This window comes from Betta splendens, chromosome 9 (genome assembly GCF_900634795.4).
Source record: "Betta splendens chromosome 9, fBetSpl5.4, whole genome shotgun sequence".
In the NCBI taxonomy this organism is placed as follows: domain Eukaryota; kingdom Metazoa; phylum Chordata; class Actinopteri; order Anabantiformes; family Osphronemidae; genus Betta; species Betta splendens.
Window position 1 is genome coordinate 14596929 of NC_040889.2, and position 24260 is coordinate 14621188.

The window sequence follows — 24260 nt, forward strand, 5'->3', positions numbered from 1 at the left end:
GTTATTTGAAGCATTTTCACATACACCTTATGTAAAGTGAGGTGTAGGTTCAAATCCCAGCAGTGCCCGCTGATACAAATTCAGATTTAGAAGATTGCACATTATTTAGGAGCATTTTAACGTACACCTTATGTAAAGTGAGGTGTAGAAACAACTTTAGATTTTGCCAAATCAAGGCGCTGTGGGTTAGCTGGTCAAGGTGCCTGTCTTGAAAACAGGAGATCTTGGGTTCAAATCCCAGCAGTGCCTGGTGATACCTATTTACATCTGTAGGTAAATTGCAGGTTATTTATAACCATTTTCACGTCCACCTTATGTAAAGTTAGGTGTAGAAACAACTTTAAATATTGAAATTACAAGGCGCTGTGGCTTAGCTGGTCAAAGTGCCTGTCTAGTAAACAGGAGATCCTGGGTTCAAATCCCAGCAGTGCCTGCTGATACCTAGTTTTAGCAGTAGTTATTAGTATAATGATTTAGAAACCTTTTCAACTACATCTTATGTAAATGAGGTGCATGGTGAGCTATTGAAACAACTTTAGATTTCGTGCAAAAAAGGCGCTGTGGTTGTCTAGTAAACAGGCGATCCTGGGTTCAAATCCCAGCAGCGCCTGCTGATACCTATTTACAGCTTTTGATAGATTGCACATTATTTAGAAGCATTTTCAAGTACACCTTATGTAAAGTGAGGTGCATATTGAGCTGTAAAAACAACAACAACTTTAAATTTTATTACCCGAATAAGGTGATGTTGCTTAGCTGGTCAAAGTGCCTGTCTTGTAAACAGGAGATCCTGGGTTCAACTCCCAGCAGTGCCAGGTGATACCTATTTACACATATAGATAGATTGCAGGTTATTTAGAAGCATTTTCACATACACCTTATGTAAAGTGAGGTGTAGGTTCAAATCCCAGCAGTGCCCGCTGATACCAAATTACAGATTTAGATAGATTGCACATTATTTAGGAGCATTTTAACGTACACCCTTATGTAAAGTGAGGTGCATATTGAGTTGTAAAAACACCTTTAAATTTGCCCATTAAGGTGCTGTGGCTTAGATGGTCACCTTTTGTAAAGTGAGGTGTATTAACAACTTTAAATATTGCAGGAACAAGGCCCTGTGGGTTAGCTGGTCAAAGTGCCTGGCTTCTAAACAAGAGATCTTGGGTTCAAATCCCAGCAGTGTCTTTTGATAGTTGCTTACATTTGTATATAGATTTCACGTACACCTTATGTAAAGTGAGGTGGAGAAACAATAATGATTGCATGTTATTTAGAAATATTTTCAACTACATCTTATGCCAAATCAAGGCGCTGTGGGTTACCTGGTCAAGGTGCCTGTCTTGAAAACAGGAGATCTTGGGTTCAAATCCCAGCAGTGCCTGGTGATACCTATTTACATCTGTAGGTAAATTGCAGGTTATTTAGAACCATTTTCACGTCCACCTTATGTAAAGTTAGGTGTAGAAACAACTTTAAATATTGAAATTACAAGGCGCTGTGGCTTAGCTGGTCAAAGTGCCTGTCTAGTAAACAGGAGATCCTGGGTTCAAATCCCAGCAGTGCCTGCTGATACCTAGTTATTAGCAGTAGTTATTAGTATATTTTTTAGAAACCTTTTCAACTACATCTTATGTAAAGTGAGGTGCATGGTGAGCTGTTGAAACAACTTTAGATTTCGTGCAAAAAAGGCGCTGTGGTTGTCTAGTAAACATGAGATCCTGGGTTGAAATACCAGCACGCTGCCTGATGCCTATTTACAGCTTTTGATAGATTGCACATTATTTAGAAGCATTTTCAAGTACACATTATGTAAAGTGAGGTGCATGTTGAGCTGTAAAAACAACAACAACTTTAAATTTTACCCGAATAAGGTGATGTTGCTTAGCTGGTCAAAGTGCCTGTCTTCTAAACAGGATCCTGGGTTCAACTCACAGCAGTGCCAGGTGATACCTAATTACAGATTTGGATAGATTGTAGGTAATTGAGATCCATTTTCACGTACACCACCTTATGTAAAGTGAGGTGTAGGAACATCTTTACCCGAATAAGGTGATGTTGCTTAGCTGGTCAAAGTGCCTGTCTTGTAAACAGGAGATCCTGGGTTCAACTCACAGCAGTGCCAGGTGATACCTAATTACAGATTTGGATAGATTGTAGGTAATTGAGATCCATTTTCACGTACACCTTATGTAAAGTGAGCTGTGGAAACAACTTTAGATATTGCACAAAAAAGGCGCTGTGGCTTAGCTGGTCAAAGTGCCTGTCTTGTAAACAGGAGATCCTGGGTTCAAATCCCAGCAGTGCCTGCTGATACCAAATTACAGATTTAGATAAATTGCAAATTATTTAGAAGCATTTTCAAGTACACCTTATGTAAAGTGAGGTGCATGTTGAGTTGTAAAAACACCTTTAAATTTTGCCCAGTAAGGCGCTGTGGCTTAGATGGTCAAAGTGCCTGATTCTAAACAAGAGATCCTGGGTTCAAATCCCAGCAGTGTCTTTTGATAGTTGCTTACATTTGTATATAGATTTTCACGAACACCTTATGTAAAGTGAGGTGGAGAAACAATAATAGATTGCATGTTATTTAGAAATATTTTCTACTACATCTTATGTAAAGTGAGGTGCATGGTGAGCTGTGGAAACAACTTTAAATTTCGCGCAAAAAGGCACTGTGGCTTGCTGGTCAAAGTGCCTGTCTAGTAAACAGGAGATCCTGGGTTGAAATACCAGCAGCGCCTGCTGATACCTATTTACAGCTTTTGATAGATTTCACATTATTTAGAAGCATTTTCAAGTACACCTTATGTAAAGTGAGGTGCATGTTGAGCTGTAAAAACAACAACAACTTTAAATTTTACCCGAATAAGGTGATGTTGCTTAGCTGGTCAAAGTGCCTGTCTTGTAACAGGAGATCATGCGTTCATCTCACAGCAGTGCCAGGTGATACCTAATTACAGATTTAGATAGATTGCAGATATTTAGAAGCATTTTCAAGTACACCTTATGTAAAGTGAGGTGCATATTGAGTTGTAAAAACACCTTTAAATTTTGCCCATTAAGGTGCTGTGGCTTAGATGGTCAAAGTGCCTGGCTTCTAAACAAGAGATCCTGGGTTGAAATCCCAGCAGTGTCTTTTGATAGTTGCTTACATTTGTATATAGATTTTCACGTACACCTTATGTAAAGTGAGATGGAGAAACAATAATAGATTGCATGTTATTTAGAAATATTTTCAACTACATCTTATGTAAAGTGAGGTGCATGGTGAGCTGTGGAAACAACTTTAGATTTCGCGCAAAAAAGGCACTGTGGCTTAGCTGGTCAAAGTGCCTGTCTAGTAAACAGGAGATCCTGGGTTGAAATACCAGCAGCGCCTGCTGATACCTATTTACAGCTTTTGATAGATTGCACATTATTTAGAAGCATTTTCAAGTACACCTTATGTAAAGTGAGGTGCATGTTGAGCTGTAAAAACAACAACAACTTTAAATTTTACCCGAATAAGGTGATGTTGCTTAGCTGGTCAAAGTGCCTGTCTTGTAAACAGGAGATCATGCGTTCAACTCACAGCAGTGCCAGGTGATACCTAATTACAGATTTGGATAGATTGTAGGTTATTGAGATCCATTTTCACGTACACCTTATGTAAAGTGAGGTGTAGGAACATCTTTAAATATTGCAGCAACAACGGCGCTGTGGCTTAGCTGGTCAAAGTGCCTGTCTTGTAAACAGGAGATCCTGGTTCAACTCCCAGCAGTGCCAGGTGATACCTATTTACACATATAGATAGATTGCAGGTTATTTAGCAGTGCCCGCTGATACCAAATTACAGATTTAGATAGATTGCACATTATTTAGGAGCATTTAACGTACACCTTGTGTAAAGTGAGGTGTAGAAACAACTTTAAATATTGCAAGAACAGGGCGCTGTGGCTTAGCTGGTCAAAGTGCCTGTCTACAAAACAGGAGATCTTGGGTTCAAATCCCAGCAGTGCCTGGTGATACCTATTTACATCTGTAGGTAAATTGCAGGTTTTAGAACCATTTTCACGTCCACCTTATGTAAAGTTAGGTGTAGAAACAACTTTAAGTATTGAAATTACAAGGCGCTGTGGCTTAGCTGGTCAAAGTGCCTGTCTAGTAAACAGGAGATCCTGGGTTCAAATCCCAGCAGCGCCTGCTGATACCTATTTCCAGCTTTTGATAGAATGCACATTATTTAGAAGCATTTTCAAGTACACCTTATGTAAAGTGAGGTGCATGTTGAGTTGTAAAACACCTTTAAATTTTGCCCATTAAGGTGCTGTGGCTTAGATGGTCACCTTTTGTAAAGTGAGGTGTATTAACAACTTTAAATATTGCAGGAACAAGGCCCTGTGGGTTAGCTGGTCAAAGTGCCTGTCTTGTAAACAGGAGATCCTGGGTTCAAATCCCATCAGTGCCTGGTGATACCTATTTACATCTGTAGGTAAATTGCAGGTTGTTAAGAACCATTTTCACGTACACCTTATGTAAAGTTAGGTGTAGAAACAACTTTAAATGTCGCAATAACAAGGTGCTGTGGCTTAGCTGGTCAAAGTGCCTGTCTAGTAAACAGGAGATCATGCGTTCAACTCACAGCAGTGCCAGGTGATACCTAATTACAGATTTGGATAGATTGTAGGTTATTGAGATCCATTTCATGTACACCTTATGTAAAGTGAGGTGCATGTTGAGCTGTAAAAACAACAACAACTTTAAATTTTACCCGAATAAGGTGATGTTGCTTAGCTGGTCAAAGTGCCTGTCTTGTAAACAGGAGATCCTGGGTTCAAATCCCAGCTGTGTCTTTTGATAGTTGCTTACTTTGTATATAGATTTTCACAAACACCTTATGTAAAGTGAGGTGGAGAAACAATAATAGATTGCATGTTATTTAGAAATATTTTCAACTACATCTTATGTAAAGTGAGGTGCATGGTGAGCTGTGGAAAACAACTTTAAATTTCGCGCAAAAAAGGCACTGTGGCTTAGCTGGTCAAAGTGCCTGTCTAGTAAACAGGAGATCCTGGGTTGAAATACCAGCAGCGCCTGCTGATACCTATTTACAGCTTTTGATAGATTTCACATTATTTAGAAGCATTTTCAAGTACACCTTATGTAAAGTGAGGTGCATGTTGAGCTGTAAAAAACAACAACAACTTTAAATTTTACCCGAATAAGGTGATGGTTGCTTAGCTGGTCAAAGTGCCTGTCTTGTAAACAGGAGATCATGCGTTCATCCTCACAGCAGTGCCAGGTGATACCTAATTACAGATTAGATAGATTGCACAGTATTTAGAAGCATTTTCAAGTACACCTTATGTAAAGTGAGGTGCATATTGAGTTGTAAAAACACCTTTAAATGTTGCCCATTAAGGTGCTGTGGCTTAGATGGTCAAAGTGCCTGGCTTCTAAACAAGAGATCCTGGGTTCAAATCCCAGCAGTGTCTTTTGATAGTTGCTTACATTTGTATATAGATTTTCATGTACACCTTATGTAAAGTGAGTTGGAGAAACAATAATAGATTGCATGTTATTTAGAAATATTTTCAACTACATCTTATGTAAAGTGAGATGCATGGTGAGCTTCGGAAACAACTTTAGATTTCGCGCAAAAAAGGCACTGTGGCTTAGCTGGTCAAAGTGCCTGTCTAGTAAACAGGAGATCCTGGGTTGAAATACCAGCAGCGCCTGCTGATACCTATTTACAGCTTTTGATAGATTGCACATTATTTAGAAGCATTTTCAAGTACACCTTATGTAAAGTGAGGTGCATGTTGAGCTGTAAAAACAACAACAACTTTAAATTTTACCCGAATAAGGTGATGTTGCTTAGCTGGTCAAAGTGCCTGTCTTGTAAACAGGAGATCATGCGTTCAACTCACAGCAGTGCCAGGTGATACCTAATTACAGATTTGGATAGATTGTAGGTTATTGAGATCCATTTTCACGTACACCTTATGTAAAGTGAGGTGCATGTTGAGCTGTAAAAACAACAACAACTTTAAATTTTACCCGAAGTAAGGTGATGTTGCTTAGCTGGTCAAAGTGCCTGTCTTGTAAACAAGAGATCATGTGTTTCAACTCACAGCAGTGCCAGGTGATACCTAATTACAGATTTGGATAGATTGTAGGTTTTGAGATCCATTTCACGTACACCTTATGTAAAGTGAGCTGTGGAAACAACTTTAGATATTGCACAAAAAAGGCACTGTGGCTTAGCTGGTCAAAGTGCCTGTCTTGTAAACAGGAGATCCTGGGTTCAAATCCCAGCAGTGCCTGCTTATACCAAATTTACAGATTTAGATAAATTGCAAATTATTAGAAGCATTTTCAAGTACACCTTATGTAAAGTGAGGTGCATGTTGAGTTGTAAAACACCTTTAAATTTGCCACAGTAAGGTGCTGTGCTTAGATGATCAAAGTGCCTGATTCTAAACAAGAGATCCTGGTGTTCAAATCCCAGCAGTGTCTTTTGATAGTTGCTTGCACATTGTATATAGATTTTCACGAACACTTAGTGTAAAGTGGGTGGAGAAACAATAATAGAATTGCATGTTAATTTAGAATATTTGTCAACTACATCTTATGTAAAGTGATGTGCATGGTGAGCTGTGGAAAACAACTTTAAAAATGTTCCGCCGCAAAAAGCACTGTGGGCTTAGCTGGTCAAAGTGCCTGTCTAGTATAAACAGGAGAATCCTGGGTTTGAAATACCAGCAGCGCCGCCTTGATTCCTATTTACAGCTTTTGATAGATTTCACATTATTTAGAAGCTTTTCAAGTACACCTTATGTAAGTGAGGTGCATGTTGAGCTGTAAAAACAACAACAACTTTAAATTTTACCCGAATAAGGTGATTTGCTTAGCTGGTCAAAGTGCCTGTCTTGTAAACAGGAGATCATGCGTTCATCTCACAGCAGTGCCAGGGTGATACCTAATTAACAGATTTAGATGATTGCACATTATTTGAAGCATTTTCAGTACACCTTATGTAAAGTGAGGTGCATATTGAGTTGTAAAAACACCTTTAAATGTTGCACCATTAAGGTGCTGTGCTTTAGATGGTCAAAGTGCCTGGCTTCTAAAACAAGAGATCCTGGGGTTCAAATCCCAGCAGTGTCTTTTGATAGTTTGCTTACATTTGTATATAGATTTTCATGTACACCTTATGTAAAGTGAGGTGAGAAACAATAATAGATTGCATGTTATTTAGAAAGATATTTTCAACTACATTCTTATGTAAAGTGAGATGCATGGTGAGCTTCGGAAACAACTTTAGATTTCGTGCCAAAAAAGGCACTGTGGCTTAGCTGGTCAAAGTTGCCTATCTAGTCAAACAGGAGATCCTGGGTTGAAATCCCAGCAAGCGCCTGCTGATAGCTATTTACAGCTTTGATAGATTGCACATTATTTAGAAGCATTTTCCAAGTACACCTTATGTAAAGTGAGGTGCATGTTGAGCTGTAAAAACAACAACAAACTTTAAATTTTTACCCGAATAAGGTGATGTTGCTTAGCTTGGTCAAAGTGCCTGTCTTGTAAACCGGAGATCATGCCGTTTCAACTCACAGCAGTGCCAGGTGATACCTAATTAAAGATTTGGATAGGATTGTAGGTATTGAGATCCATTTCACGTACACCTTATGTAAAGTGAGGTGTAGGAACATCTTTAAATATTGCAGCAACACCGGCGCTGTGGCTAGCTGGTCAAGTGCCTGTCTGTAAACAGGAGATCCTGGGTTCAACTCCCCAGCATGCCAGGTGGATACCTATTTACACCATATAGATAGATTGCAGGTTATTTAGCAGTGCCCGCCTGATACCAAATTACAGATTTAGATAGATTGCACATTATCTAGGAGCATTTTTAACGTACACCTTATGTAAAGTGAGGGTCGTAAACAACTTAGATTTGCCAAATCAAGGCGCTGTGGGTTAGCTGGTCAAGGGCCTGTCTTCACAACAGGAGATCTTGGTTCAAATCCCACGCAGTGCCTGGTGATACCTATTTACATCTGTAGGTAAATTGACAGGTTATTAGAACCATTTTCACGTCCACCTTATGTAAAGTTAGGTGTAGAAACAACTTTAAGTATTGAAATTACAAGGCGCTGTGCTTAGCTGGTCAAAGTGCCTGTCTAGTAAACAGGAGATCCTGGGTTCAAATCCCAGCAGTGCCTGCTGATACCTAGTTATTAGTATATTATTTAGAAACCTTTTCAACTACATCTTATGTAAAGTGAGGTGCATGGTGAGCTGTTGAAACAACTTTAGATTTCGTGCAAAAAAGGCGCTGTGGTTGTCTAGTAAACAGGCGATCCTGGGTTCAAATCCCAGCAGCGCCTGCTGATACCTATTTACAGCTTTTGATAGATTGCACATTATTTAGAAGCATTTTCAAGTACACCTTATGTAAAGTGAGGTGCATATTGAGCTGTAAAAACAACAACAACTTTAAATTTTACCCGAATAAGGTGATGTTGCTTAGCTGGTCAAAGTGACTGTCTTGTAAACAGGAGATCCTGGGTTCAACTCACAGCAGTGCCAGGTGATACCTAATTACAGATTTGGATAGATTGTAGGTAATTGAGATCCATTTTCACGTACACCTTATGTAAAGTGAGGTGTAGGAACATCTTTAAATGTCGCAATAACAGATGTAAATCGATTGCATATTATTTAAAAACCTTTTCAACTACGTCTTATGTAAAGTGAGGTGCATAGTGAGCTGTGGAAACAACTTTAGATTTGGTGCAAAAAAGGCACTGTGGCCTCAGCTGGTCAAAGTGCGTGTTTTGTAAACAGGAGATCCTGGGTTCAAATCGCAGCAGTGCCTGCTGATACCTATTTACCGATTTAGATAGATTGCACAATACTTAGAACCATTTTCACGTACATCTTATGTAAAGTGAGGTGCATGGTGAGCTGTGGAAACAACTTTAGATTTTGTGCTAAAAAGGCGCTGTGGCTTAGCTGGTCAAAGTGCCTGTCTTGTAAACAGGAAATCCTGGGTTCAACTCCCAGCAGTGCCAGGTGATACCTATTTACACATATAGATAGATTGGAGGTTATGTAGAAGCATTTTCACATACACCTTATGTAAAGTGAGGTGTAGGTTCAAATCCCAGCAGTGCCCGCTGATACCAAATTACAGATTTAGATAGATTGCACATTATTTAGGAGCATTTTAACGTACACCTTATGTAAAGTGAGTGTAGAAACAACTTAGATTTTGCCAAATCAAGGCACTGTGGGTTAGCTGGTCAAGGTGCCTGTCTTGAAAACAGGAGATCTTGGGTTCAAGTCCCAGCAGTGCCTGGTGATACCTATTTACATCTGTAGGTAAATTGCAGGTTATTTAGAACCATTTTCACGTCCACCTTATGTAAAGTTAGGTGTAGAAACAACTTTAAATATTGAAATTACAAGGCGCTGTGGCTTAGCTGGTCAAAGTGCCTGTCTAGTAAACAGGAGATCCTGGGTTCAAATCCCAGCAGTGCCTGCTGATACCTAGTTATTAGCAGTAGTTATTAGTATATTATTTAGAAACCTTTTCAACTACATCTTATGTAAAGTGAGGTGCATGGTGAGCTGTTGAAACAACTTTAGATTTCGTGCAAAAAAGGCGCTGTGGTTGTCTAGTAAACAGGCGATCCTGGGTTCAAATCCCAGCAGCGCCTGCTGATACCTATTTACAGCTTTTGATAGATTGCACATTATTTAGAAGCATTTTCAAGTACACCTTATGTAAAGTGAGGTGCATATTGAGCTGTAAAAACAACAACAACTTTAAATTTTACCCGAATAAGGTGATGTTGCTTAGCTGGTCAAAGTGCCAGTCTTGTAAACAGGAGATCCTGGGTTCAACTCCCAGCAGTGCCAGGTGATACCTATTTACACATATAGATAGATTGCAGGTTATTTAGAAGCATTTTCACATACACCTTATGTAAAGTGAGGTGTAGGTTCAAATCCCAGCAGTGCCCGCTGATACCAAACTACAGATTTAGATGGATTGCACATTATTTAGGAGCATTTTAACGTACACCTTATGTAAAGTGAGGTGTAAGAAACAACTTTAGATTTTGCCAAATCAAGGCGCTGTGGGTTAGCTGGTCAAGGTGCCTGTCTTTAAAACAGGAGATCTTGGGTTCAAATCCCAGCAGTGCCTGGTGATACCTATTTACATCTGTAGGTAAATTGCAGGTTATTTAGAACCATTTCACGTCCACCTTATGTAAAGTTAGGTGTAGAAAACAACTTTAAATATTGAAATTACAAAGGCGCTGTGGCTTACCTATTTACAGCTTTTGATAGATTGCACATTATTTAGAAGCATTTTCAAGTACACCTTATGTAAAATGAGGTGCATGTTGAGCTGTATAAAAACAACAACAACTTTAAATTTTACCCGAATAAGGTGATGTTGCTTAGCTGGTCAAAGTGCCTGTCTTGTAAACAGGAGATCATGCGGTTCAATCTCACAGCAGTGCCAGGTGATACCTAATACAGATTTGGATAGATTGTAGGTTATTGAGATCCATTTTCACGTACACCTTATGTAAAGTGAGCTGTGGAAACAACTTTAGAATTTTGCACAAAAAAGGCGCTGTGGCTTAGCTGGTCAAAGTGCCTATCTTTGTAAACAGGAGATCCTGGGTTCAAATCCCAGCAGTGCCTGCTGATACCAAAATACAGATTTAGATAAATTGCACATTATTTAGAAGCATTTTCAAGTACACCTTATGTAAAGTGAGGTGCATGTTGAGTTGTAAAAACACCTTTGAATGTTGCCCATTAAGGTGCTGTGGCTTAGATGGTCAAAGTGCCTGGCTTCTAAACAAGAGATCCTGGGTTCAAATCCCAGCAGTGTCTTTTGATAGTTGCTTACATTTGTATATAGATTTTCACGTACACCTTATGTAAAGTGAGGTGGAGAAACAATAATAGATTGCATGTTATTTAGAAATATTTTCAACTAAATCTTATGTAAAGTGAGGTGCATGGTGAGCTGTGGAAACACCTTTAGATTTCGCGCAAAAAAGGCACTGTGGCTTAGCTGGTCAAAGTGCCTGTCTAGTAAACAGGAGATCCTGGGTTGAAATACCAGCAGCGCCTGCTGATACCTATTTACAGCTTTTGATAGATTGCACATTATTTAGAAGCATTTTCAAGTACACATTATGTAAAGTGAGGTGCATGTTGAGCTGTAAAAACAACAACAACTTTAAATTTTACCCGAAAAAGGTGATGTTGCTTAGCTGGTCAAAGTGCCTGTCTTGTAAACAGGAGATCCTGGGTTCAACTCACAGCAGTGCCAGGTGATACCTATTTACAGATTTGGATAGATTGTAGGTAATTGAGATCCATTTTCACGTACACCTTATGTAAAGTGAGGTGTAGGAACATCTTTAAATATTGCAGCAACAACGGCGCTGTGGCTTAGCTGGTCAAAGTGCCTGTCTTGTAAACAGGAGATCCTGGGTTCAACTCCCAGCAGTGCCAGGTGATACCTATTTACACATATAGATAGATTGCAGGTTATTTAGCAGTGCCCGCTGATACCAAATTACAGATTTAGATAGATTGCACATTATTTAGGAGCATTTTAACGTACACCTTATGTAAAGTGAGGTGTAGAAACAACTTTAGATTTTGCCAAATCAAGGCGCTGTGGGTTAGCTGGTCAAGGTGCCTGTCTTCAAAACAGGAGATCTTGGGTTCAAATCCCAGCAGTGCCTGGTGATACCTATTTACATCTGTAGGTAAATTGCAGGTTATTTAGAACCATTTTCACGTCCACCTTATGTAAAGTTAGGTGTAGAAACAACTTTAAGTTTGAAATTACAAGGCGCTGTGGCTTAGCTGGTCAAAGTGCCTGTCTAGTAAACAGGAGATCCTGGGTTCAAATCCCAGCAGTGCCTGCTGATACCTAGTTATTAGTATATTATTTAGAAACCTTTTCAACTACATCTTATGTAAAGTGAGGTGCATGGTGAGCTGTTGAAACAACTTTAGATTTCGTGCAAAAAAGGCGCTGTGGTTGTCTAGTAAACAGGCGATCCTGGGTTCAAATCCCAGCAGCGCCTGCTGATACCTATTTACAGCTTTTGATAGATTGCACATTATTTAGAAGCATTTTCAAGTACACCTTATGTAAAGTGAGGTGCATATTGAGCTGTAAAAACAACAACAACTTTAAATTTTACCCGAATAAGGTGATGTTGCTTAGCTGGTCAAAGTGACTGTCTTGTAAACAGGAGATCCTGGGTTCAACTCACAGCAGTGCCAGGTGATACCTAATTACAGATTTGGATAGATTGTAGGTAATTGAGATCCATTTTCACGTACACCTTATGTAAAGTGAGGTGTAGGAACATCTTTAAATATCGCAATAACAAGGCGCTGTGGCTTAGCTGGTCAAAGTGCCTGTCTAGTAAACAGGAGATCCTGGGTTCAAATCCCAGCAGTGCCTGCTGATACCTGTTTACAGATGTAAATCGATTGCATATTATTTAAAAACCTTTTCAACTACGTCTTATGTAAAGTGAGGTGCATAGTGAGCTGTGGAAACAACTTTAGATTTGGTGCAAAAAAGGCACTGTGGCTCAGCTGGTCAAAGTGCGTGTTTTATAAACAGGAGATCCTGGGTTTAAATCGCAGCAGTGCCTGCTGATACCTATTTACCGATTTAGATAGATTGCACAATACTTAGAAGCATTTTCACGTACATCTTATGTAAAGTGAGGTGCATGGTGAGCTGTGGAAACAACTTTAGATTTTGTGCTAAAAAGGCGCTGTGGCTTAGCTGGTCAAAGTGCCTGTCTAGTAAACAGGAGATCCTGGGTTGAAATCCCAGCAGCGCCTGCTGATACCTATTTACAGCTTTTGATAGATTGCACATTATTTAGAAGCATTTTCAAGTACACCTTATGTAAAGTGAGGTGCATGTTGAGCTGTAAAAACAACAACAACTTTAAATTTACCCGAATAAGGTGATGTTGCTTAGCTGGTCAATGTGCCTGTCTTGTAAACAGGAGATCATGCGTTCAACTCACAGCAGTGCCTGGTGATACCTATTTACATCTGTAGGTAAATTGCAGGTTATTAAGAACCATTTTCACGTACACCTTATGTAAAGTTAGGTGTAGAAACAACTTTAAATGTCACAATAACAAGGCAGCTGTGGCTTAGCTGGTCAAAGTGCCTGTCTAGTAAACAGGAGATCCTGGGTTCAGATCCCATTGATAGTTGCTTACATTTGTATATAGATTTTCACGTACACCTTATGTAAAGTGAGGTGGAGAAACAATAATAGATTGCATGTTATTTAGAAATATTTTCAACTACATCTTATGTAAAGTGAGGTGCATGGTGAGCTGTGGAAACACCTTTAGATTTCGCGCAAAAAAGGCACTGTGGCTTAGCTGGTCAAAGTGCCTGTCTAGTAAACAGGAGATCCTGGGTTGAAATCGCAGCAGTGCCTGCTGATACCTATTTACCGATTTAGATAGATTGCACAATACTTAGAAGCATTTTCACGTACATCTTATGTAAAGTGAGGTGCATGGTGAGCTGTGGAAACAACTTTAGATTTTGTGCTAAAAAGGCGCTGTGGCTTAGCTGATCAAAGTGCCTGTCTAGTAAACAGGAGATCCTGGGTTGCAAATCCCAGCAGCGCCTGCTGATACCTATTTACAGCTTTTGATAGATTGCACATTATTTAGAAGCATTTTCAAGTACACCTTATGTAAAGTGAGGTGCATGTTGAGCTGTAAAAACAACAACAACTTTAAATTTACCCGAATAAGGTGATGTTGCTTAGCTGGTCAATGTGCCTGTCTTGTAAACCAGGAGATCATGCGTTCAACTCACAGCAGTGCCAAGTGCTACCTAATTACGATTTGAATAGATTGTAGGTTATTGAGATCAATTTTCACGTACACCTTATGTAAAGTGAGGTGTATTAACAACTTTAAATATTGCAGGAACAACGCGCTGTGGTTTAGCTGGTCAATGTGCCTGTCTAGTAAACAGGTGATCCTGGGTTCATATCCCAGCAGTGCCTGGTGATACCTATTTACATCTGTAGAAAGATTGCAGGTTATTACGAACCATTTTCACGTACACCTTATGTAAAGTGAGGTGTAGAAACAACTTTAGATTTTGCCAAATCAAGGCGCTGTGGCTGAGCTGGTCAAAGTGTCTGTCTTGTAAATAGGAGATCCTGGCTTCAAATCCCAGCAGTGCCTGGTTGATACCTATTTACATCTGTAGGTAAATTGCAGGTTATTTAGAACCATTTTCACGTCCACCTTATGTAAAGTTAGGTGTAGAAAACAACTTTAAGTATTGAAATTACAAGGCGCTGTGGTTTAGCTGGTCAAAGTGCCTGTCTAGTAAACAGGAGATCCTGGGTTCAAATCCCAGCAGTGCCTGCTGATAACCTAGTTATTAGTATATTATTTAGAAACCTTTTCAACTACATCTTATGTAAAGTGAGGTGCATGGTGAGCTGTTGAAACAACTTTAGATTTCGTGCAAAAAAGGCGCTGTGGTTGTCTAGTAAACAGGCGATCCTGGGTTTCAAATCCCAGCAGCCGCCTGCTGATACCTATTTACAGCTTTTGATAGATTGCACATTATTTAGAAGCATTTTCAAGTACACATTATGTAAAGTGAGGTGCATGTTGAGCTGTAAAAACAACAACAACTTTAAATTTTACCCGAATAAGGTGATGTTGCTTAGCTGGTCAAAGTGCCTGTCTTGTAAACAGGAGATCCTGGGTTCAACTCACAGCAGTGCCAGGTGATACCTATTTACAGATTTGGATAGATTGTAGGTAATTGAGATCCATTTTCACGTACACCTTATGTAAAGTTGAGGTGTAGGAACATCTTTAAATTGCCAGCACCTTATGTAAAGTGAGGTGTAGGAACATCTTTAAATATTGCAGCAACAACGGCGCTGTGGCTTAGCTGGTCAAAGTGCCTGTCTTGTAAACAGGAGATCCTGGGTTCAAATCCCAGCAGTGCCTGCTGATACCTAGTTATTAGTATATTATTTAGAAACCTTTTCAACTACATCTTATGTAAAGTGAGGTGCATGGTGAGCTGTTGAAACAACTTTAGATTTCGTGCAAAAAAGGCGCTGTGGTTGTCTAGTAAACAGGCGATCCTGGGTTCAAATCCCAGCAGCGCCTGCTGATACCTATTTACAGCTTTTGATAGATTGCACATTATTTAGAAGCATTTTCAAGTACACCTTATGTAAAGTGAGGTGCATATTGAGCTGTAAAAACAACAACAACTTTAAATTTTACCCGAATAAGGTGATGTTGCTTAGCTGGTCAAAGTGCCAGTCTTGTAAACAGGAGATCCTGGGTTCAACTCCCAGCAGTGCCAGGTGATACCTATTTACACATATAGATAGATTGCAGGTTATTTAGAAGCATTTTCGCATACACCTTATGTAAAGTGAGGTGTAGGTTCAAATCCCAGCAGTGCCCGCTGATACCAAATTACAGATTTAGATGGATTGCACATTATTTAGGAGCATTTTAACGTACACCTTATGTAAAGTGAGGTGTAGAAACAACTTTAGATTTTGCCAAATCAAGGCGCTGTGGGTTAGCTGGTCAAGGTGCCTGTCTTGAAAACAGGAGATCTTGGGTTCAAATCCCAGCAGTGCCTGGTGATACCTATTTACATCTGTAGGTAAATTGCAGGTTATTTAGAACCATTTTCACGTCCACCTTATGTAAAGTTAGGTGTAGAAACAACTTTAAATATTGAAATTACATGGCGCTGTGGCTTACCTATTTACAGCTTTTGATAGATTGCACATTATTTAGAAGCATTTTCAAGTACACCTTATGTAAAGTGAGGTGCATGTTGAGCTGTAAAAACAACAACAACTTTAAATTTTACCCGAATAAGGTGATGTTGCTTAGCTGGTCAAAGTGCCTGTCTTGTAAACAGGAGATCATGCGTTCAACTCACAGCAGTGCCAGGTGATACCTAATTACAGATTTGGATAGATTGTAGGTTATTGAGATCCATTTTCACGTACACCTTATGTAAAGTGAGCTGTGGAAACAACTTTAGATTTTGCACAAAAAAGGCGCTGTGGCTTAGCTGGTCAAAGTGCCTATCTTGTAAACAGGAGATCCTGGGTTCAAATCCCAGCAGTGCCTGCTGATACCAAATTACAGATTTAGATAAATTGCACATTATTTAGAAGCATTTTCAAGTACACCCTATGTAAAGTGAGGTGCATGTTGAGTTGTAAAAACACCTTTAAATTTTGCCCATTAAGGTGCTGTGGCTTAGATGGTCAAAGTGCCTGGCTTCTAAACAAGAGATCCTGGGTTCAAATCCCAGCAGTGTCTTTTGATAGTTGCTTACATTTGTATATAGATTTTCACGTACACCTTATGTAAAGTGAGGTGGAGAAACAATAATAGATTGCATGTTATTTAGAAATATTTTCAACTAAATCTTATGTAAAGTGAGGTGCATGGTGAGCTGTGGAAACACCTTTAGATTTCGCGCAAAAAAGGCACTGTGGCTTAGCTGGTCAAAGTGCCTGTCTAGTAAACAGGAGATCCTGGGTTGAAATACCAGCAGCGCCTGCTGATACCTATTTACAGCTTTTGATAGATTGCACATTATTTAGAAGCATTTTCAAGTACACATTATGTAAAGTGAGGTGCATGTTGAGCTGTAAAAACAACAACAACTTTAAATTTTACCCGAATAAGGTGATGTTGCTTAGCTGGTCAAAGTGCCTGTCTTATAAACAGGAGATCCTGGGTTCAACTCACAGCAGTGCCAGGTGATACCTATTTACAGATTTGGATAGATTGTAGGTAATTGAGATCCATTTTCACGTACACCTTATGTAAAGTGAGGTGTAGGAACATCTTTAAATATTGCAGCAACAACGGTGCTGTGGCTTAGCTGGTCAAAGTGCCTGTCTTGTAAACAGGAGGTCTTGGGTTCAACTCCCAGCAGTGCCAGGTGATACCTATTTACACATATAGATAGATTGCAGGTTATTTAGCAGTGCCCGCTGATACCAAATTAGAGATTTAGATAGATTGCACATTATTTAGGAGCATTTTAACGTACACCTTATGTAAAGTGAGGTGTAGAAACAACTTTAGATTTTGCCAAATCAAGGCGCTGTGGGTTAGCTGGTCAAGGTGCCTGTCTTCAAAACAGGAGATCTTGGGTTCAAATCCCAGCAGTGCCTGGTGATACCTATTTACATCTGTAGGTAAATTGCAGGTTATTTAGAACCATTTTCACGTCCACCTTATGTAAAGTTAGGTGTAGAAACAACTTTAAGTATTGAAATTACAAGGCGCTGTGGCTTAGCTGGTCAAAGTGCCTGTCTAGTAAACAGGAGATCCTGGGTTCAAATCCCAGCAGTGCCTGCTGATACCTAGTTATTAGTATATTATTTAGAAACCTTTTCAACTACATCTTATGTAAAGTGAGGTGCATGGTGAGCTGTTGAAACAACTTTAGATTTCGTGCAAAAAAGGCGCTGTGGTTGTCTAGTAAACAGGCGATTCTGGGTTCAAATCCCAGCAGCGCCTGCTGATACCTATTTACAGCTTTTGATAGATTGCACATTATTTAGAAGCATTTTCACGTACACCTTATGTAAAGTGAGGTGTAGGAACATCTTTAAATGTCGCAATAACAAGGCGCTGTGGCTTAGCTGGTCAAAGTGCCTGTCTAGTAAACAGGAGATCCTGGGTTCAAATCCCAGCAGTGCCTGCTGATACCTGTTTACAGATGTAAATCGATTGCATATTATTTAAAAACCTTTTCAACTACGTCTTATGTAAAGTGAGGTGCATAGTGAGCTGTGGAAACAACTTTAGATTTGGTGCAAAAAAGGCACTGTGGCTCAGCTGGTCAAAGTGCGTGTTTTGTAAACAGGAGATCCTGGGTTCAAATCGCAGCAGTGCCTGCTGATACCTATTTACCGATTTAGATAGATTGCACAATACTTAGAAGCATTTTCACGTACATCTTATGTAAAGTGAGGTGCATGGTGAGCTGTGGAAACAACTTTAGATTTTGTGCTAAAAAGGCGCTGTGGCTTAGCTGGTCAAAGTGCCTGTCTAGTAAACAGGAGATCCTGGGTTCAAATCCCAGCAGCGCCTGCTGATACCTATTTACAGCTTTTGATAGATTGGACATTATTTAGAAGCATTTTCAAGTACACCTTATGTAAAGTGAGGTGCATGTTGAGCTGTAAAAACAACAACAACTTTAAATTTTACCCGAATAAGGTGATGTTGCTTAGCTGGTCAATGTGCCTGTCTTGTAAACAGGAGATCATGCGTTCAACTCACAGCAGTGCCAGGTGCTACCTAATTACAGATTTGAATAGATTGTAGGTTATTGAGATCAATTTTCACGTACACCTTATGTAAAGTGAGGTGTATTAACAACTTTAAATATTGCAGAAACAAGGCCCTGTGGGTTAGCTGGTCAAAGTGCCTGTCTTGTAAACAGGAGATCCTGGGTTCAAATCCCATCATTGCCTGGTGATACCTATTTACATCTGTAGGTAAATTGCAGGTTATTAAGAACCATTTTCACGTACACCTTATGTACAGTTAGGTGTAGAAACACTTTTAAATGTCACAATAACAAGGCGCTGTGGCTTAGCTGGTCAAAGTGCCTGTCTAGTAAACAGGAGATCCTGGGTTTAAATCGCAGCAGTGCCTGCTGATACCTATTTACCGATTTAGATAGATTGCACAATACTTAGAAGCATTTTCACGTACATCTTATGTAAAGTGAGGTGCATGGTGAGCTGTGGAAACAACTTTAGATTTTGTGCTAAAAAGGCGCTGTGGCTTAGCTGGTCAAAGTGCCTGTCTAGTAAACAGGAGATCCTGGGTTGAAATCCCAGCAGCGCCTGCTGATACCTATTTACAGCTTTTGATAGATTGCACATTATTTAGAAGCATTTTCAATTACACCTTATGTAAAGTGAGGTGCATGTTGAGCTGTAAAAACAACAACAACTTTAAATTTTACCCGAATAAGGTGATGTTGCTTAGCTGGTCAAAGTGCCTGTCTTGTAAACAGGAGATCATGCGTTCAACTCACAGCAGTGCCAGGTGATACCTAATTACAGATTTGGATAGATTGTAGGTTATTGAGATCCATTTTCACGTACACCTTATGTAAAGTGAGGTGCATGTTGAGCTGTAAAAACAACAACAACTTTAAATTTTACCCGAATAAGGTGATGTTGCTTAGCTGGTCAAAGTGCCTGTCTTGTAAACAGGAGATCATGTGTTCAACTCACAGCAGTGCCAGGTGATACCTAATTACAGATTTGGATAGATTGTAGGTTATTGAGATCCATTTTCACGTACACCTTATGTGAAGTGAGCTGTGGAAACAACTTTAGATATTGCACAAAAAAGGCGCTGTGGCTTAGCTGGTCAAAGTGCCTGTCTTGTAAACAGGAGATCCTGGGTTCAAATCCCAGCAGTGCCAGGTGATACCTATTTACACATATAGATAGATTGCAGGTTATTTAGAAGCATTTTCACATACACCTTATGTAAAGTGAGGTGTAGGTTCAAATCCCAGCAGTGCCCGCTGATACCAAATTACAGATTTAGATAGATTGCACATTATTTAGGAGCATTTTAACGTACACCTTATGTAAAGTAAGGTGTAGAAACAACTTTAGATTTTGCCAAATCAAGGCGCTGTGGGTTAGCTGGTCAAGGTGCCTGTCTTGAAAACAGGAGATCTTGGGTTCAAATCCCAGCAGTGCCTGGTGATACCTATTTACATCTGTAGGTAAATTGCAGGTTATTTAGAACCATTTTCACGTCCACCTTATGTAAAGTTAGGTGTAGAAACAACTTTAAATATTGAAATTACAAGGCGCTGTGGCTTAGCTGGTCAAAGTGCCTGTCTAGTAAACAGGAGATCCTGGGTTCAAATCCCAGCAGTGCCTGCTGATACCTAGTTATTAGCAGTAGTTATTAGTATATTATTTAGAAACCTTTTCAACTACATCTTATGTAAAGTGAGGTGCATGGTGAGCTGTTGAAACAACTTTAGATTTCGTGCAAAAAAGGCGCTGTGGTTGTCTAGTAACAGGCGATCCTGGGTTCAAATCCCAGCAGCGCCTGCTGATACCTATTTACAGCTTTTGATAGATTGCACATTATTTAGAAGCATTTTCAAGTACACCTTATGTAAAGTGAGGTGCATATTGAGCTGTAAAAACAACAACAACTTTAAATTTTACCCGAATAAGGTGATGTTGCTTAGCTGGTCAAAGTGACTGTCTTGTAAACAGGAGATCCTGGGTTCAACTCACAGCAGTGCCAGGTGATACCTAATTACAGATTTGGATAGATTGTAGGTAATTGAGATCCATTTTCACGTACACCTTATGTAAAGTGAGGTGTAGGAACATCTTTAAATATCACAATAACAAGGCGCTGTGGCTTAGCTGGTCAAAGTGCCTGTCTAGTAAACAGGAAATCCTGGGTTCAAATCCCAGCAGTGCCTGCTGATACCTGTTTACAGATGTAAATCGATTGCATATTATTTAAAAACCTTTTCAACTACGTCTTATGTAAAGTGAGGTGCATGGTGAGCTGTCGAAGCAACTTTAGATTTCGTGCAAAAAAGGCGCTGTGGCTGTCTAGTAAACAGGAGATCCTGGGTTCAAATCCCAGCAGCGCCTGCTGATACCTATTTACAGCTTTTGATAGATTGCACTTTATTTAGAAGCATTTTCAAGTACACCTTATGTAAAGTGAGGTGCATGTTGAGCTGTAAAAACAACTTTCAATTTTACCAAAATAGGGTGATGTTGCTTAGCTGGTCAAAGTGCCTGTCTTGTAAACAGGAGATCCTGGGTTCAACTCACAGCAGTGCCAGGTGATACCTAATTACAGATTTGGATAGATTGTAGGTAATTGAGATCCATTTTCACGTACACCTTATGTAAAGTGAGGTGTAGGAACATCTTTACCCGAATAAGGTGATGTTGCTTAGCTGGTCAAAGTGCCTGTCTTGTAAACAGGAGATCCTGGGTTCAACTCACAGCAGTGCCAGGTGATACCTAATTACAGATTTGGATAGATTGTAGGTAATTGAGATCCATTTTCACGTACACCTTATGTAAAGTGAGCTGTGGAAACAACTTTAGATATTGCACAAAAAAGGCGCTGTGGCTTAGCTGGTCAAAGTGCCTGTCTTGTAAACAGGAGATCCTGGGTTCAAATCCCAGCAGTGCCTGCTGATACCAAATTACAGATTTAGATAAATTGCAAATTATTTAGAAGCATTTTCAAGTACACGTTATGTAAAGTGAGGTGCATGTTGAGTTGTAAAAACACCTTTAAATTTTGCCCAGTAAGGCGCTGTGGCTTAGATGGTCAAAGTGCCTGATTCTAAACAAGAGATCCTGGGTTCAAATCCCAGCAGTGTCTTTTGATAGTTGCTTACATTTGTATATAGATTTTCACGAACACCTTATGTAAAGTGAGGTGGAGAAACAATAATAGATTGCATGTTATTTAGAAATATTTTCTACTACATCTTATGTAAAGTGAGGTGCATGGTGAGCTGTGGAAACAACTTTAAATTTCGCGCAAAAAAGGCACTGTGGCTTAGCTGGTCAAAGTGCCTGTCTAGTAAACAGGAGATCCTGGGTTGAAATACCAGCAGCGCCTGCTGATACCTATTTACAGCTTTTGATAGATTTCACATTATTTAGAAGCATTTTCAAGTACACCTTATGTAAAGTGAGGTGCATGTTGAGCTGTAAAAACAACAACAACTTTAAATTTTACCCGAATAAGGTGATGTTGCTTAGCTGGTCAAAGTGCCTGTCTTGTAAACAGGAGATCATGCGTTCATCTCACAGCAGTGCCAGGTGATACCTAATTACAGATTTAGATAGATTGCAGAATATTTAGAAGCATTTTCAAGTACACCTTATGTAAAGTGAGGTGCATATTGAGTTGTAAAAACACCTTTAAATTTTGCCCATTAAGGTGCTGTGGCTTAGATGGTCAAAGTGCCTGGCTTCTAAACAAGAGATCCTGGGTTGAAATCCCAGCAGTGTCTTTTGATAGTTGCTTACATTTGTATATAGATTTTCACGTACACCTTATGTAAAGTGAGATGGAGAAACAATAATAGATTGCATGGTATTTAGAAATATTTTCAACTACATCTTATGTAAAGTGAGGTGCATGGTGAGCTGTGGAAACAACTTTAGATTTCGCGCAAAAAAGGCACTGTGGCTTAGCTGGTCAAAGTGCCTGTCTAGTAAACAGGAGATCCTGGGTTGAAATACCAGCAGCGCCTGCTGATACCTATTTACAGCTTTTGATAGATTGCACATTATTTAGAAGCATTTTCAAGTACACCTTATGTAAAGTGAGGTGCATGTTGAGCTGTAAAAACAACAACAACTTTAAATTTTACCCGAATAAGGTGATGTTGCTTAGCTGGTCAAAGTGCCTGTCTTGTAAACAGGAGATCATGCGTTCAACTCACAGCAGTGCCAGGTGATACCTAATTACAGATTTGGATAGATTGTAGGTTATTGAGATCCATTTTCACGTACACCTTATGTAAAGTGAGGTGCATGTTGAGCTGTAAAAACAACAACAACTTTAAATTTTACCCGAATAAGGTGATGTTGCTTAGCTGGTCAAAGTGCCTGTCTTGTAAACAAGAGATCATGTGTTCAACTCACAGCAGTGCCAGGTGATACCTAATTACAGATTTGGATAGATTGTAGGTTATTGAGATCCATTTTCACGTACACCTTATGTAAAGTGAGCTGTGGAAACAACTTTAGATATTGCACAAAAAAGGCACTGTGGCTTAGCTGGTCAAAGTGCCTGTCTTGTAAACAGGAGATCCTGGGTTCAAATCCCAGCAGTGCCTGCTGATACCAAATTACAGATTTAGATAAATTGCAAATTATTTAGAAGCATTTTCAAGTACACCTTATGTAAAGTGAGGTGCATGTTGAGTTGTAAAACACCTTTAAATTTTGCCCAGTAAGGTGCTGTGGCTTAGATGATCAAAGTGCCTGATTCTAAACAAGAGATCCTGGGTTCAAATCCCAGCAGTGTCTTTTGATAGTTGCTTACATTTGTATATAGATTTTCACGAACACCTTATGTAAAGTGAGGTGGAGAAACAATAATAGATTGCATGTTATTTAGAAATATTTTCAACTACATCTTATGTAAAGTGAGGTGCATGGTGAGCTGTGGAAACAACTTTAAATTTCGCGCAAAAAAGGCACTGTGGCTTAGCTGGTCAAAGTGCCTGTCTAGTAAACAGGAGATCCTGGGTTGAAATACCAGCAGCGCCTGCTGATTCCTATTTACAGCTTTTGATAGATTTCACATTATTTAGAAGCATTTTCAAGTACACCTTATGTAAAGTGAGGTGCATGTTGAGCTGTAAAAACAACAACAACTTTAAATTTTACCCGAATAAGGTGATGTTGCTTAGCTGGTCAAAGTGCCTGTCTTGTAAACAGGAGATCATGCGTTCATCTCACAGCAGTGCCAGGTGATACCTAATTACAGATTTAGATAGATTGCACATTATTTAGAAGCATTTTCAAGTACACCTTATGTAAAGTGAGGTGCATATTGAGTTGTAAAAACACCTTTAAATGTTGCCCATTGAGGTGCTGTGGCTTAGATGGTCAAAGTGCCTGGCTTCTAAACAAGAGATCCTGGGTTCAAATCCCAGCAGTGTCTTTTGATAGTTGCTTACATTTGTATATAGATTTTCATGTACACCTTATGTAAAGTGAGGTGGAGAAACAATAATAGATTGCATGTTATTTAGAAATATTTTCAACTACATCTTATGTAAAGTGAGATGCATGGTGAGCTTCGGAAACAACTTTAGATTTCGTGCAAAAAAGGCACTGTGGCTTAGCTGGTCAAAGTGCCTATCTAGTAAACAGGAGATCCTGGGTTGAAATCCCAGCAGCGCCTGCTGATAGCTATTTACAGCTTTTGATAGATTGCACATTATTTAGAAGCATTTTCAAGTACACCTTATGTAAAGTGAGGTGCATGTTGAGCTGTAAAAACAACAACAACTTTAAATTTTACCCGAATAAGGTGATGTTGCTTAGCTGGTCAAAGTGCCTGTCTTGTAAACAGGAGATCATGCGTTCA

At 39.4% G+C, this 24260-nt stretch overlaps 21 non-coding genes across 21 annotated transcripts; all 21 read left to right on the plus strand.

The window, feature by feature from the left end:
• Positions 1 to 359: 359 nt before the first annotated feature.
• trnat-agu (transfer RNA threonine (anticodon AGU)) lies at positions 360 to 433 on the plus strand. Its single transcript has one exon. It is a non-coding gene; the product is annotated as a tRNA-Thr (tRNA).
• A 1058-nt stretch (positions 434 to 1491) lies between these two features.
• Positions 1492 to 1565, plus strand: trnat-agu (transfer RNA threonine (anticodon AGU)). The gene has a single exon. It is a non-coding gene; the product is annotated as a tRNA-Thr (tRNA).
• Positions 1566 to 2232: 667 nt separating this feature from the next.
• Positions 2233 to 2306, plus strand: trnat-ugu (transfer RNA threonine (anticodon UGU)). Its single transcript has one exon. It is a non-coding gene; the product is annotated as a tRNA-Thr (tRNA).
• A 1620-nt stretch (positions 2307 to 3926) lies between these two features.
• Positions 3927 to 4000, plus strand: trnac-aca (transfer RNA cysteine (anticodon ACA)). Its single transcript has one exon. It is a non-coding gene; the product is annotated as a tRNA-Cys (tRNA).
• Positions 4001 to 4108: 108 nt separating this feature from the next.
• trnat-agu (transfer RNA threonine (anticodon AGU)) lies at positions 4109 to 4182 on the plus strand. The gene has a single exon. It is a non-coding gene; the product is annotated as a tRNA-Thr (tRNA).
• A 2049-nt stretch (positions 4183 to 6231) lies between these two features.
• On the plus strand, positions 6232 to 6305 carry trnat-ugu (transfer RNA threonine (anticodon UGU)). The gene has a single exon. It is a non-coding gene; the product is annotated as a tRNA-Thr (tRNA).
• A 2680-nt stretch (positions 6306 to 8985) lies between these two features.
• Positions 8986 to 9059, plus strand: trnat-ugu (transfer RNA threonine (anticodon UGU)). Its single transcript has one exon. It is a non-coding gene; the product is annotated as a tRNA-Thr (tRNA).
• Positions 9060 to 9455: 396 nt separating this feature from the next.
• Positions 9456 to 9529, plus strand: trnat-agu (transfer RNA threonine (anticodon AGU)). Its single transcript has one exon. It is a non-coding gene; the product is annotated as a tRNA-Thr (tRNA).
• Positions 9530 to 11458: 1929 nt separating this feature from the next.
• trnat-ugu (transfer RNA threonine (anticodon UGU)) lies at positions 11459 to 11532 on the plus strand. Its single transcript has one exon. It is a non-coding gene; the product is annotated as a tRNA-Thr (tRNA).
• A 345-nt stretch (positions 11533 to 11877) lies between these two features.
• trnat-agu (transfer RNA threonine (anticodon AGU)) lies at positions 11878 to 11951 on the plus strand. Its single transcript has one exon. It is a non-coding gene; the product is annotated as a tRNA-Thr (tRNA).
• Positions 11952 to 12428: 477 nt separating this feature from the next.
• trnat-agu (transfer RNA threonine (anticodon AGU)) lies at positions 12429 to 12502 on the plus strand. Its single transcript has one exon. It is a non-coding gene; the product is annotated as a tRNA-Thr (tRNA).
• Positions 12503 to 14991: 2489 nt separating this feature from the next.
• Positions 14992 to 15065, plus strand: trnat-ugu (transfer RNA threonine (anticodon UGU)). Its single transcript has one exon. It is a non-coding gene; the product is annotated as a tRNA-Thr (tRNA).
• A 1084-nt stretch (positions 15066 to 16149) lies between these two features.
• trnat-ugu (transfer RNA threonine (anticodon UGU)) lies at positions 16150 to 16223 on the plus strand. The gene has a single exon. It is a non-coding gene; the product is annotated as a tRNA-Thr (tRNA).
• Positions 16224 to 16974: 751 nt separating this feature from the next.
• Positions 16975 to 17048, plus strand: trnat-ugu (transfer RNA threonine (anticodon UGU)). The gene has a single exon. It is a non-coding gene; the product is annotated as a tRNA-Thr (tRNA).
• Positions 17049 to 17394: 346 nt separating this feature from the next.
• On the plus strand, positions 17395 to 17468 carry trnat-agu (transfer RNA threonine (anticodon AGU)). The gene has a single exon. It is a non-coding gene; the product is annotated as a tRNA-Thr (tRNA).
• Positions 17469 to 17743: 275 nt separating this feature from the next.
• Positions 17744 to 17817, plus strand: trnat-agu (transfer RNA threonine (anticodon AGU)). Its single transcript has one exon. It is a non-coding gene; the product is annotated as a tRNA-Thr (tRNA).
• Positions 17818 to 18135: 318 nt separating this feature from the next.
• Positions 18136 to 18209, plus strand: trnat-agu (transfer RNA threonine (anticodon AGU)). The gene has a single exon. It is a non-coding gene; the product is annotated as a tRNA-Thr (tRNA).
• A 1280-nt stretch (positions 18210 to 19489) lies between these two features.
• trnat-ugu (transfer RNA threonine (anticodon UGU)) lies at positions 19490 to 19563 on the plus strand. Its single transcript has one exon. It is a non-coding gene; the product is annotated as a tRNA-Thr (tRNA).
• A 398-nt stretch (positions 19564 to 19961) lies between these two features.
• On the plus strand, positions 19962 to 20035 carry trnat-agu (transfer RNA threonine (anticodon AGU)). The gene has a single exon. It is a non-coding gene; the product is annotated as a tRNA-Thr (tRNA).
• A 1224-nt stretch (positions 20036 to 21259) lies between these two features.
• On the plus strand, positions 21260 to 21333 carry trnat-ugu (transfer RNA threonine (anticodon UGU)). Its single transcript has one exon. It is a non-coding gene; the product is annotated as a tRNA-Thr (tRNA).
• Positions 21334 to 22924: 1591 nt separating this feature from the next.
• On the plus strand, positions 22925 to 22998 carry trnat-ugu (transfer RNA threonine (anticodon UGU)). The gene has a single exon. It is a non-coding gene; the product is annotated as a tRNA-Thr (tRNA).
• Positions 22999 to 24260: the final 1262 nt, after the last annotated feature.